The sequence below is a fragment of the Anastrepha ludens genome, chromosome 6 (assembly GCF_028408465.1).
Source record: "Anastrepha ludens isolate Willacy chromosome 6, idAnaLude1.1, whole genome shotgun sequence".
NCBI classification, from domain to species: domain Eukaryota; kingdom Metazoa; phylum Arthropoda; class Insecta; order Diptera; family Tephritidae; genus Anastrepha; species Anastrepha ludens.
The window spans coordinates 58,049,776-58,063,976 of NC_071502.1; positions in this window are offsets into that span (position 1 = coordinate 58,049,776).

A 14,201-nucleotide genomic window follows, 5' to 3' on the forward strand; every position below is an offset into this window, starting at 1 on the left:
ACACAGAGCAAGCGTCGCGAGGGGATGTTACTGCCGCTTGTCATATTTTCAGCATTCAGCCACTTGGCATAATAACGTCATAATTCTCGCCCTTCTACTCTCTTGGCGATACGCTTTGCGTTTAAATGTATGTCTAGCTGGGAGTTTTCGGCAAGGAGTCGAAGGCTGTGTCAAAGCATACTCTGCATATCTACATACCAAACAAAAGTAAAGAGCGTGTCACATTGAGATAACAAAATTCAAGTGTTTGCTTTCACAATCCACTATAAATTAACAATTGCCATTATGTGACAAGTATCTATGTATGTGTATTCTCTCATACATCTGAATGCACACAGTTCTCTTTTAATGAAATAAATGTTAAATCGGCCTTCCTGCCTGCCTGCCTGCCTGCCTGCTTGCCGGCTTGCCTTTGCCCTTGTCCTTGGTAAATTGTATAACGACATCGGATTAAACCCTTTGCCTTGATGCGAGGTCACGTAGTAGCTCTAACCAATGGCTCATCGCTACCTATCACGCCACTTCTCTTCACCCCTTCTCCATTTGTTCCGTTTTAAATAGAATTTATTTCTGTTGATTTTCGCAAAACTCGTTTCGTTCATCGCCGATAACAGAGTCATAAAAGCGTAAATTTTTATTTTATTCATAAGCTGCAGCAGCGTAATAATCCGATCGTTCTAAAGTGTTTCTCATTGTGGTTGTTGCTGTTATTGTACTGTATCAGTTGTCAGTTGGCGCTCAGTTTGCCCATATTGACTGCTGCTGCTGTATTTTGTTGATTACTTCTCATTTGCTTTGATGCTCATAAATTTTTCGATATACAAAAAAATGGATTTTTATTGAAGTGGTTGTGTTGGTGTTGCGGTGTCGTTTATGAATGCGTTGCCAAAGCGTGAGAAAATGAGAATGATGAGAGGATACTCATAAATATGACTTTCTTGTTTTTTATTTATGCCATTGGCATCGAGTGGTGAGATAAGATATGAGAATTAGAATTGGGAGATTTGTATAAACCAAATATGCCTTGTATTTAAGCGTTTTTTGTTGAAAAAAGGAAGATAAATTTAATATAAGCAATGGAACCGTATCATTACATTCAACCAGATTTTTTATAAAGGGTGGTTAAATTTCAACGGCCGATGTTGAATGTGAACTACACCAAAACGTCAACGACACCGTTGGACTTCTTTCTTTGGGGTTATTTGGAAGAAAAGGTGTACATCGATGAGCCAGCAACAATTCAAGAGCTAAAGGATGAAATAATTCGGAACATTAACGGCATAGAACCTCAATTATCGGATGGAGGTGTGCCGCCGAGGCCGCAGTGGCTATTTGGACGATATTTTGTTCCATACGAAATTGAGCCATACCAGTATTATCATAATAAAGAGAAATGACAATAATTTCTTAAAAAAATTGTATTTTATTCAAAATTAACACCGGCCCTTGAAACTTAACCACCTTTTATATTTGTGCAAACATATGTAATTAGCATAACATAACCAGCACAAAAGAAAATTTTAGTATAAGAAAAGTGTTCCATGCACCCATAAAAAGTAGGAATTAAATACAGTGATCTTAATCATTATGAGTTGTATCAAAAAAATTAATATTTGATGATAATTTTGATATTTTTAAATTTGCGATCAACAATAATTATAAATTTATGATTTTTATGGGACTGTTCAGGAACTACTTAGTCCTGCCACAAGCTCTGATACAAGTTAAGTCCGTTATGAACATAAAATTGTAATACTTTTTTCAGTTTTCTTTAGTCATGCAAATATTGCAATAAAAATTAATTTTCATTCGAAGCCTTCAAACGATTAGGCCACTCAGCTATTGCAGCACGCACGGTTTCCATGGCTATTGACGTCGCTGCTGAAACTAAAGATTGTTTGGGACTCTTTAAATTTCTGTGACGTCATCTACAAGCTATGTTCTCTAATTCTGACCACAAACTGTAGCTCAATCGATTCAGATCTGGACTTTCAGACGGCCAATCTGCTGTGGCTATGAACCCAGGAATATTGTTTTTTAGCCGCGGCTGGGTGGTTTTTGCCTTATGGTTTGGAGTGGGATCTTGCTGGAAGATCAAACGCTCTTCATTGAAGAAATACTGCTCAACTGCTTCACCACGCCTTCTAAAACACTGTCCACCAAACCATAACGGAAGATAAATGGTTGCCGCGCTGAACCATTGGAATAACATTTTTGCGTCTTTACAAGTTTTAGCATAGATTTGTCGTTTTGCTTATTGAAAACTTCTTTAACAGTGAAAGTTTTCTTATTTGTGAAGAAGCAGCTTGCATCGGTCGAATCTAATTTTCTTCAAGCGTGTTGTAAAAGGATGGCCAGTTGAGCGACGGAAGGCTTTGATGTGGAGATCATCTCTAATTAGTCTTGATATAGATCTGGTCGATACATTAACGATACACAATTTTGTGCTTTTTAAGAGGATTTCTGCTGATTTCTGATTTATCGAACGGCTTTTATGGGTGCATTGGTTCGAACTACGCCAGGACGACCAAATTTTTCTGTCTGTCACTTCAGACATTTGGGAAAGTTTTTTCAGCAATTCGTAAATCTCTCCTGCACTTTTACCTCACTTTTGTAATGCAATAACTGCAATGCGATTTTCCTTAACTCCCCAGTTCATTGTTAACAAGTGGACTGATGCTGTAGAAGGGTGGATCTTCTAAATGTTAATATTCTCATCACTTATTCCTTTAATTTTTACTGATTTCTTAATAAAAGATCAATACTTCAGTATTTAAGGCGAAAAATTCAGTAAGTAATGGGGTGTCTTATCCTTTTGACCAATGCTGTATATGGATATCCGAAACTGTTCTACGGCATTTGAAAGCTTTTGATATTTTCGTTGAAAATTTTAAAATAATGATTATTTTCGGTTCTTGATTTAATGTAAACAATATACAGGGGTAAGGTGGCAGAATTAGGTTTTTAATTTCTCTCTAACGGCTGAGCGTATGAGTGGGAAGGGGACCGCTTGGCTTCGTTATTCGTGAGGGTTATTTTGTTACAACCACACAGTGGCCAATGATTCGTATGCACCTGCTCGTCGTAGATTTGGTTCGCATTACATTACTCGACGTTTACGTAAAGAAGATCGGATTCGTTCATGGGTACTAAGGTGTCGCGCAACAAGTTCTGTTTGTGGGTGGCAAACAGCTCACGGCTGGGGACTAGCATTTAAATGGAAATGGGCATCATCACTCCAAAATAATCTGTTCACCGTGAGAAATCGCTCCAATATTCGCTCGCAGAAAATTTTACGAAAATTGTAAACGTTGTGCTTAAGGGCTACCACAATTTGAACTTTGAAGCGGTGAAGTCTAAGATCCTTCTTCAATATTTCATGCAAAAAAGTGTTTGAAAGTCTTAGGGCAGACGTTCTCTTGCGCACGAACTGACGCGAATTATCGTGCAAACGTGTAGCGACGAATTCAATATTTTCATTTGTTCTTGATGTCCGGCTGTGACCTGGTCAAGACAGCTGTTTGCCAAGATTTCCCTCACTCAAAATTATTTTTTAGTCTAATTAAAAAGTTATTCAACTACAAAATTGGATGATTAGTTTTGACCCCTTAATGGAATTTGGGAACATAGCCAAAATTCTTGAGATTTCCGAGTAAATTCGTTTATTGTTATACAATGAAGTCATTTTGATTATTATTTTACTATGCGCCCAAGCAAAATAGAGAAAGCAACTCTCGTAGTGTTCCATCTAGAAATATCTATAATTATATTAGAAAGTTTCTCGTGTTTTCCTTAACTGGGAGTTCTATGGTGATTATGGTCCGATAAATGGAACTCTTTCTGAATATAACTTTTTCTACAATTTTTTGGATTTCGATTTATCTTATGCTAAATGTGCACTAGTCTGTCATCCCAGGTTGTGGGTTTGAGTCCGACGTAAAGCACGGTCCTCGCACTTTTACAAAATTACCTACTTTCCCTGTTTAAAAAAAAACACATTTACTCCTCAAACCCAAAAACTTCTCCTTTATATCCTTGCTCCCACACAAAATAGTCAGTGCATTATTTGCATTGTGGCTGCTAAAACAAGCAAAAACAAAGAAACACACACAGTTACACATCGCATCAGGTGCGCCAGCAAGAGGAAGCAGGCAACAGAGGTGATAGCGCAGACACTCCAAATTTAGCGAAGTCCTCAACCATCTGTGCGGTCCTTCTGGCAGAAAAATGTGAAGCACAGATGGCGGTCCAAGCAGTAAGAAGGCGTTGATTGTAAGCAACGCCAGGTGGGCATTCCCACTATTTAGGACTGGTAGCGGCAGGCTAATCACCTACACTGATCGATTACGAAACCAAAGCAAGACAAGTCTTGTCGTTCCCTATGCTCCCGAAAGGAGTGAAAATATGAAAAAAAACGGTGCTACAATTAAACTTTAAAAACATTTTTTGTGTTGTAATTAATTTAATGTTTATTTAGTACTTAAGTCTCAAGTGTTAGTTGTATAAATTGGACAGAAATAAATAATCCGAATGAAGTTGTCGCCTCTGAATAGTAGTTGATTTTTATAGGAAATTCACAGGTTTGTCCTTGCCTACCGAGCTGGGTGTCCTTCTTCGTATGCTGCTCTGCACCTGTTTGCACTCGTAAATTGGGGATGGGACCAATCAACTTTACATGTTCCCTCTTCTCTTATCAGCCAATAACTAAGCTCAGTAGCGGCCCCTGTTAGAAAACTCGTCTGCTAAATTTTGAAGTTTTCTTATGTTCGCATTTGTAGCCTTTCTAAGAATGCTTAGTCGGTATGCGATGTATAAATAAACAAAAATCAATAAACAGTAAGTTAAATTTATTCCAGCTAAAAATTGCACCAGCAAGCTTTAACGCTGACACTACATCATCAACGTATCATCAGCTACACCTTTCTGTTGTGTCAGTGACGTGCAATGACGTTATTCCTTCACATTTCATGCAAACAACATGTCAACCAATCAATTAAAAGACGAGGCTACACAGCGTGGTACTAAAGTAATTAATTTAACGCCGCAACACCTCCGCCTGCTGGACGAATAATACCTGCTCTGATCGTGCAAATGCAACTTATCACCCAACCACACGAGACCACACAGCTGAAAAGTTGCGAGTTGATCGGTGTTGCTCTAAATCAATTTAAATATGGCAAAGCATGGGCATGGCACGTAAAACCAAAATTGAAAAAATTTAAATGGCATGAGTACGAAATAAATCGCCTGAGATCCCCTCATCAACTCACGTCAGTGCTCTGTATCGCCAATACTCGCCCCTCCAAGCCATTGCACCCCAACCGTGGCAATCAAGCCGCGATCTTCTTTGCCTTTGCTCATTTGGCATGTTTTCACACCACAAACGATCAAAACATTTCATTTCAAAATGTCAGCTCATCCAGCCACACAGTCAGGCCGCAGACGCCTGGCGATCGAGTGAGGGAGCGTGTGTAACCCACTGTCAGACCTGCTGTCAGCTCTCGACAGATTCCGGACGAAAGTCATTTGTTGTGGAACACGCATAATCCAAAAACGAACCCAAAGCAACAACACTAATCGGGTGCGTATGTATGTATGTGAGCATGCATAGTGGCCGCAGTTTGGAAGTGTTGGCGGAAATTGCCAACGATCACTTGGTAAAGAGCAAAGAAAGAGTGCAACAAAAATGAAATGAATGCCTTTGCTGGCTAAGCCGGAGATTACAAGTCGGCCAAGGTGTAATTTCACTTGGGTTGCTTGTAATCCGCTAGAAGATTACACAGCAAGTAGAGGTAAGGCCGAGAAAGTTTATAAATATTATGGGATTTATGTTTGAAGGCGTTTGGGACGAACAGGATTAATGTGACAGCAGCAGACCAGTGATGCAAAAATGATTTTTGCTCGATTATGAACATGCAAATATGATGTAGGTTCTCATGGCCAATTAAGTGCATGTGCACTTGAGCAGCAGCAGAAATATGAGTAGGTAAATACAGTATCTTTTATTAAAAACAGGGCGTGGTTAGACGTTTGACTTATGCTATAAGCAGATCAGTGGGAAGATCGCCAATGTGTATTCAACGCAGGATACCAATTAAAAAGAGCAAACCAATGAAAAAAGGACAACTGATTCTCTAATTATTTATTTTCTTTACTTTCCTGACAGTCATTTTTAGTACTACTTTGTTGCACATGTCTGCTGATCACTCACCGCGGATAATTTATGTTGGCAATTTTACATTACTGTGCAACTCCAAAAGGACCACCCACACATTCATATTTGTGTCGGCTGCCGTCACTCATTACATATCGGCTTAGCTGAGATTTTTATCTGCTGCACTTGATCGCCACAGGACATTCGAGTCCTTCACTTCATGTTTACAAACAGTGCACGTAGAAATTCATACCCATATTTAGGTTTGAATGCACTTGTGTCTCATTGTCTTGCTAATTGCTTGTCTTTCATCTAAAATTACGAGCAATTTTGTTGTTGTATTTAATTGCGTAGTGTTATGGTACATGGGTTGCCGAGAGCCTTTTGTAGTTGCCGCCGAAATTGAAAATTGAGAACTTTTTAGGGCAAGAAGAGGTGTGCGTGTGTGTGAGTAAATTTATGTGACGCCATGTGCTAGATAATATTTTCATATGGGAGCTAAATTTATGGTGTCTCATTTTCTCGAAATAAAATGTCACCTTATTACCCGCTGCCCTGCAAAGCCTATCACTCTAAGCCGAATAAGTAGCGTCTTAATTTCATGCTTAGATGAGGACAAATATGAATCCTACAACTCAAATGCGTAAAGATCTTGCCTACGCCCTGACAAATTAATCAATCAAATCAATTCAAAATGTAAGAAGTATCTGCAAAAGTTTACAGAAAGTCGTGAATTTTATTAAAAAATCATGGTCAGTAATGAATGAAATTTGTGGCTGAATGAAATAAATAACACGCGACTAAGGATATACGCCAGAGCAAAATATTTCTTCTTTTAAACAAAGAATGAGAAAAAATCGCTTACAAAGAATGATTTTGTAAATTCCAATACAGGTGAAATTATAACTTTTCTTTCTACAACGGTACAAGTATACAGAAATGTTAAATGTAAGGAATTCAATAAGTTGAATATTGGGTCGATCTGTGCGCCCACTGCCACATATTTCCGCACCATTGACTTTTTATAGGCAAATAAAGAAAACGGTCTTGCCACACAGCTGAATACAATAAAAGCTATAAAATTGCCGGCCAGACAATAAATGTCTCGGAAGAAAATTAAAATTTCCATATTAACTGAAACATTAGCAAATGACCATAGCAGCGGGTTTCCAGTGACACACTGACTAAAATATGTAAATTTACTTAGTGCATATGTATTTGTATGAGTATGTATGTATATAAGTGTGTAGTAAAAGCTAACAGGTACATATGTATTGAGCTCTTAACACATAGAAAGGCGTCATGTGGTTGCAACATATGTATTGTTATCTCACAACTTGCCACACTACATACATTTACGTCAATATATACAACTATATATGGACATGTGCACGTATGCTGAGAGCATTAGGTCGCTTTCATTCTACAATTGCGTTTTTTTCTTTGCCAGCAATAAAATCGAACTTTTATTGGCCACAAAATAGGCAGAAAATTGCATATACACACACAAACTTACTAACACTAGTATAAATACAATGAGAATGGTTAAGAGGTGAAAAATGTATATAAAAGTACTTAGAAGAAAAGATTAAGGCAGCGGCAACCAATAAAATATCACCGTCGAAATTCTCACTGCTGCCACATCCAAAGCCAAAGCCATTCCTGAACACCGTCGTCTGCCCCCCTCAGCTACATATGTATATGCATTCAATACCCAGCACCTGTTACCAACGGCTCTTGGCGCATTTATCGCCTAAACGCCAATAGTTTGTGATATTTTATGAGTGTCTATTTGTTTTTTCACTACTCCCCTGTCGCCGCGTGTACTAAAGCGATGCCATCTTTCGGTCTTCTTTGCTTTTCTTCCCATCTTTCTATATAAATATTTACTGCCCGCGTCATCATTAGCCACCACATGTTGTCGCATTTAATCTTCAACCAACATCGTCGCTTCGATTGCTTCTAAATACTCATTGGAAGTGCTCATTTACCACCGTTCGGCTGTCATGTTGTGGACTCCCATTTGTTGTCATGTTTTCGTTTGTTTTTGTTTTGCTGTGGGTGTCTCCTTTGCTTGTATGACTTATGCAATATACACTTTTTATTACACCATTTAAGGGCCACTAAAACGTTGGAGAGCTCGTAATTCTTTTGTCACATATTGACTAATTGACAACTGTTTGACAGCCGGTTGGTTGGCTGCTTGATCTTTGATCCTTTTAAGGCCTTTTATGGGAAGATTCTTTGCTGTTAAGAATATTTTATTTCTAAAATATTTTATTGAAAAGGACGGCGGCAGTTTGGTCAAATATTTGAGAACATATTTTGACAATCATTGTTGGTTCCTGAAAGTGATTTTACACAAAAATCACAAGCAGGAAAAAAAAACACATAGTTATTCCACCTGGTAGTGTAACCATTTAAACGGCAGGCTTGACTAGTCTTGACGACAAGAGAGTTGTAGCATACTCTAGCCTTTAGTATAAACCAACTTCTTTTTGGATACTCTAAATCTGGAAATCTGGTGGCGGGCATTGGTTTGGAAGTCCGGTGTCTTGGCAGTATTGACAATCTTTGGGCTGATGAACAGCTGATAGTCAAGATGGCGGGCTACCAGAAATGAGGCACCAAAAATAACTGACGAAAACAATTCGTTTTTAGCTTAATGGAAACATTTTCCGATTTAAATGTTTATAATTATTATTTTTAAAATAATTTTTATGAGACCACTGCCAATTTCAATCACACTTTGCTGAACACATTTTGTATACATGTGATTTTAACGAAAACTGAGTGTTGGCTTATGTATTTGTTTTTTTTTTTTATTATCGAAGGAGGAATCTTTCATAGATACCGTCACGTAGACGGCATACACGATTCATACTGCTTGCTAAAGGTATATCGCATTCGGGACCACGGCCAGTCAGTAATTATCTTACTGTGCTGGACTTGCAAAACAGTACGCCTAGGTACTAAACCCTGAACTCCGTTTTCTTCACCACTCTCCCTGAGGTACTGCTTGAACGTATTACTTCGCAGGACTGGTGCTAAGAATGAATGGCTTGCGCTATAGAGAGATGATTAACAATTTTTTATGGCTGGAATTGGATGGTATTGATCAGGACAACGTTTATTTTCAACAAGATGGCGCTACGTGCCACACAAGCAACGATACCATTGATATTTTACGGGAAAAGTTTCCGCACCGTGTTATCTCTCGAAGAGGTGATCACAATTGGCCACCGAGATCTTCTGATTTAACACCTTGTGACTCGTTTCATTGGGGCCACGTGAAAGAGAAGGTCCGCGCCAACACCCCAGAGTCGCTCCAAGACCTCAAAAATGGAATTCGTGAGGCTATCGAGGACATAGGGCAGCCACTTTGCTATTCGGTTATGGAAAATTTCTTGAAAAGGATATTGTCCTGTAAGCATTGGCGTGGTGGTCATTTTCCTGATGTTATTTTCCACTATTAACGGCATACCTTCCTCTCTATAATGAAATAAACATTTGGTTCCGTTAGCTGTGGATAGTAAAAACTGGCTTGTTCCGCGTCTTCTTGAACGCTGGTGCATACAGGGCATTATGGGCTATCCTCGTGTCCAAACAGGTATTTTCTAAAACCTCCGTGACCAGAAATGAACTGTGTCAAGTGATGGGCCGCATTACGAAAACTACGGTTGAGCATAGTCGGAGGTGTTCCAGCGGTCTTGCCACCTTGTTAGTGAAACAATTCTTTCCTCTTCTCTTACCGTTTTTTTTATTATTTATTTCGGCATCAGCAGCACATCTGTCGTAGACTCGTTTCAACTCGCACGCGAGTATATTCGCTAGTGTCATACCCACTATGGCAAAGGCCTCATCATTCGATATGGTTATGTCACCGCAACATGTCCCTAGGGCACTTAGCCTATATACAGCCAATCACTTTCTATTGGTTTCTCCTCAGTTTCGACGCATTCGTCCAGACTGGGGCTGCATATAGAAGGAGTGAAGAAGCTACGTTCGCCATCCATTTTCGCTTAGTTGACTTTGGGCCATCTATGTTAGGTAAGATCCTTAAGAGTGCCGTTTAGATGTTCGCGGATTTCTCTAGCCAATATGAGTCCTTAAATTGAGTCTGCAGTCGATCATGACGCCTAGGTATTTCAGTACGGATTGAGAACGTATTTACTTATGAGAATCAGAGTGGGAGAGCAAACTCCCCGTAAATATTTTATGTTTGAAAAACGTAGATAAGGCAATTGAATTCGAGTTGTTTTACAAATATACTTTTTTTTATCATTTTTAAGTTATACAAAATAAAAAGTTGTCTTCGTTAATCGTTCTTATTATTTTTATACTGCTTCAACTTATTCTGCAATTATGTTGACAGCGTTCTGACAAGAAATAAAGTTTCGCATCTTCTCATTTATGGTCCTTATTCAGATGACAACGAAATAACATATGCGGAGACTACACAAAACGAAACAAAATGAAGCAACTGCAAGTAAATGGAAAATACAACCGATTTTGAGTGATCTTTTTGCAGTTTGGGTGCTTTTCAGTTAGCGAGAAAATTTCGTAACTTCTCTGTCTTGCAAGTTCGGTTAATTTGTTGATTAATTTTTCGAAATTTTTTTATGAAAGCGGGAAATCTATTGATTCTTACAGGGTAGGCGATTGCCTGACGCGTATATCCTTAGTGCGTGTTATTTATTTCAAAAGCGACAATTTTTAACATTTTATATAACAGATTGTTCCAAAGTAGTACCAATTTTTGGATTCGCCGCTGGAGCTATTACCCTTGCATTACACAAATATTTTGCTGAAAAAGAGTTATTTGCAAAGAAGTGATTTTTTCGATCCCCCTTTTCACAGTTCTGCATACGCCACTTTGTTTGCTTATATGGACAAATGAATGACATTTAATTAACTTCACTGATCAACAGCAATCAATACATAAGTGCCAAACCAATCTATCGGAAAATTGAGTGGCGGCGGCGACCTTGTGCTGAAATGAAAATATTTTGATTTCCAATCGTTGTTATTCGTTTATTTACAATGCAACAGCCAATCAATCAATCAAGCTGGTTAGTGATTTGATCGCGACAGAGCGCTGGCGCAAGAGTGAATTCATAAATAAATACTCTATTACTATTAATTTATTATGTATGCATGCTTTTGAGGAAAAATTAGCATACTCGTTTATGTCTAGAACGCAAACCGCCAAGCAAAAGTGAGCTTTAAAAACACAAAAGTTGAATAACCGCGTTATAATTAATTTAACCAGCGAATAAAAAGACGGAGTATGAGTATTGAAAGAGGATAATACTCATATACTCGTGTATGTAGTGAGAATTGAAGAAAAAACTCACTTCCACAGACAACCAGTAGCGCTGAAATGCCATTAAATATAATTAACGAAACAACTGCAACAATGAACTCCTATTGAACAGCAGCTGGTGATCAAATTTATGAAAAACATAAAGCGAAGAAGAAACAAAATCACACTATTGGCGTGCAACAACACTTCAGACGAACGGACGGCTATCAATTGTGGGGTAGCGCGATCGCCAGCGCGTAATATCACAAAATATCAACGAAGAAAAATTAAGACACGCATAATAGCTTATTTACCAGCGACAATGGCTTTGTGTAGAATTGCCGACAAGCCAGCAGCAGCAGCAGCAACAACAACAACAGCAAGCTTAAGATAAACGCACATTGCGTACAAGAGGCGCATTATTATTAGCCAAGCGCAGTGAAGCTGAAGCCAAAGCCAAGCGAAGCCAAAGCCAAGCGAAGTAAAGTAATCACTCTGTGGCCTATAGATGAGAGTAGAGATCGCGATCATCAACAAAGCACCGGCGAGCAATCAATCTACGTAAAACAAACGATCAATTGCGTGTAGATCTATGTGCACACATGCACCGAGAGTGTGTATTCAGACTTAAATCGGCTTCCCCAGCCACTTTAGCCCGCATATTAAAGCCGTCAAAATGCTATTATAAACGATCATCAATTGACGATGCTGATCGACGCCGCAGCACAAAAACACTTAAGAGTGTAGTGGAGCGCAAAGGTGCGCGAGGGAGGCGAGCATGGTGAACATGAGTAAAAGAAAGAAAGATGGAGTAGAAGGCGCAGGCAGGCAATGCAGCTGAGACGCAAAGCCACAATTCCAAGCTGGGCAATCAAGTTGTCGGGCATTGATTTTTTTGTTTTCGTTCGCCCAGCATAACTTGACTGCGGTAACGTAAATTGAACCAGTTCCTGTGCACGTATGCGCACATATGTATACATGTACATATATGTATATATGTATGTACCCTTACGTTTGTTCTTGTATGAATTTGAGTGGTGATGAACGCCAATTCAACGCGCTGCGCCGTTCATTATGCGATCAATGTTGATCATTTCATCCTGCGGCTGTTGACAGCCCACCGCGCGGACATGACATGCGAGTCGGGTACAAGCAATGTATGGACATACATAGGCACATATATGGATGCAAACATATATGAATGCATGCATGCATATGAAAACAAAGCAAAAGAAAGGGTTAAGAATGAGCGCCCAAAATAAAGTTGATACAAAAAAAAAACGCCCAAACGTATGAAGCAAACATGGCGCATGCTCACATATTATATAAGTTTGTGTGTGCCGCAGCCGCCCTGCGCATTGTGGCAATCAATGCAAGCCAAAACTTTAACTTCAACTTCAACAACCACAACATCATTAGTTATAGCGGCATTGCTTCGAACGGTTGTGGCAACATGATGGCGCAGTAATGTACTCGTATGTGTGTACCTGTTTCTTATGTGTTTTTGTTGTTGTGCTGCTGTTATAACTTACCTCAAAGTAAGAACGAAGAAGCTGCGCGGCATAATTACCCAACCGCGATCAACCGATCAACGCGTCCACCGCCGCATGCATGCATCGTTTTTAATGTTCTTAAGCGAACTGCTTTCTACGTTGCTGCTCATTTCCTCAAACTCTGTTCTCATTTTGGTTTGTTTGCTTTCTACTTTTCTACCATTCTGCTTTTTGGGTGCAACCCTTTTTAAAGCGCTTCATTTGCGGTCTTGATTTAATTTCACTTTTAGATATTTTATTTTAAATTTTTTTGTTGTTTTTTCCTCCTTCGCTGATAACTAACTTTAATGGCTTTCAGCGTAACCGACATTTTGTTGCGGTAAAAGCTGTTGAGACGCGCTTTGCGCCGGTTTGCCTGTTGCGCCTGCTGATCGCTCATTTCCTACCACTCTGTTTTTAATATTTTTTGTTGATTCGATATGCCACAGCCTGCCCTTCTGCGAACTTATAAAAATGTAAAATTATGTGCGATCCAATGCTTCTATATGAAGTTGTATGCCGGTGCTGCTCGACGCGGATGTATGCATGGAAGGCTGACTGCTGCTCGTTGCTTGCTTTTTTCCTTCATACCGGCAGGATCATCATTTGGTAGATTATTTTTATTTTGCTACTTCACTATTGCTTTAAATTTTTTTACAATAAGTTTTTTCTTTAATTTATTTTATTTATTTCTCGATGCCTGTTTTGCCGTAGATCGCTTTTATTGATCTTTCTACTACTCTTCATTGTTTTCGCCAATCAACGCGTTCATTTGTGTTGTGTTAAATTGGCTGCAGCTTTTGCTCTTTGCGCGTACCTGCGCCGCAATTTCATTCGATTCAGTGGCCGATTCATGGCTCCTAATATACAGTGAGTGTTAGTGAAAATCGGATTAGATATTAATATATTGTCCGACATAGCACATCGAATGTTGGATATTTCAATCAATATCTGAATGTGTTCTGATACAATTTTTATCATAGCTCATAACTCGTAGCTTTTTCAGGTCGGCTATAGCTTGGTCAAGCCAGGTTAACCTTGGACGTCCTCGAGCTCGGGTCATTAGACAATTCGTTGATAAAAAAGATTTTTGGGGGCGGCTGTCTTCCATGCGCACAGTGTGCCCTAACTCTCATCATACTCGTCCTAATGTATGGTGCAGAAGCGTGGGCGATGACAACATCCGATGAAGCGACCCTAGGAGTGTTTG